Source organism: Triticum aestivum, chromosome 5D (genome assembly GCF_018294505.1).
Source record: "Triticum aestivum cultivar Chinese Spring chromosome 5D, IWGSC CS RefSeq v2.1, whole genome shotgun sequence".
NCBI lineage: Eukaryota > Viridiplantae > Streptophyta > Magnoliopsida > Poales > Poaceae > Triticum > Triticum aestivum.
In genome coordinates this window covers 71,354,265-71,354,968 of record NC_057808.1, presented here as the reverse complement: position 1 = coordinate 71,354,968, position 704 = coordinate 71,354,265, and the positions used below count along the sequence as shown (strand labels likewise).

The 704-nt window shown below is 47.7% G+C and overlaps 1 non-coding gene across 1 annotated transcript; it reads right to left on the bottom strand.

Moving 5' to 3' along the window:
- Positions 1 to 244: 244 nt before the first annotated feature.
- On the bottom strand, positions 245 to 363 carry LOC123126506 (5S ribosomal RNA). Its single transcript, XR_006461745.1, has one exon. It is a non-coding gene; the product is annotated as a 5S ribosomal RNA (ribosomal RNA).
- Positions 364 to 704: the final 341 nt, after the last annotated feature.

The following is a 704-nucleotide window of genomic DNA, read 5'->3' as shown; positions in this document are numbered from 1 at the left end:
CCCCCCCCCTCAAACACGGAGACGAGTTTACCACGGTTTCCACCCCTCCCTCTATACCCCAGCAACACGTATTTTTTTACCCCTTTCAGAACGCGCTCCTCGCGCCACAAAGCCGCCTCTAGACGCGTGACCAATGAGCAGCGAGCTAAAACATATCGCAAATGTCAAAAATAATATAACGGGGTTAATATATATCGCGCACATGTGATATGTTTGTCATGAGGCGCAAAAAATAATCAAAAAGGGAATGCAACACGAGGACTTCCCAGGAGGTCACCCATCCTAGTACTACCCTCGGCCAAGCACGCTTAACTTCGGAGTTCTGATGGGATCCGGTGCTTTAGTGCTGGTATGATCGCATCCAACATGTTACCCCCGCCTTCGTCCCTTATGCTTGCCACTCCCAGGTCCACTGCAAAGATGATTGTCATTCTTACTACCATTACAACCGTTACCTAATAATGGATAATGCCCTATATATACTACTTACTCCCCCCCCCCCTCAAACACGGAGACGAGTTTACCACGGTTTCCACCCCTCCCTCAATATCGCAGCAACACGTATTTTTTTACCCCTTTCAGAACGCGCTCCTCACACCACAAAGCTGCCTCTAGACGCGTGACCAATGAGCAGCGAGCTAAAACATATCGCAAAAGTCAAAAATAATATAACGGGGTTAATATATATCGCGCACATGTGATAT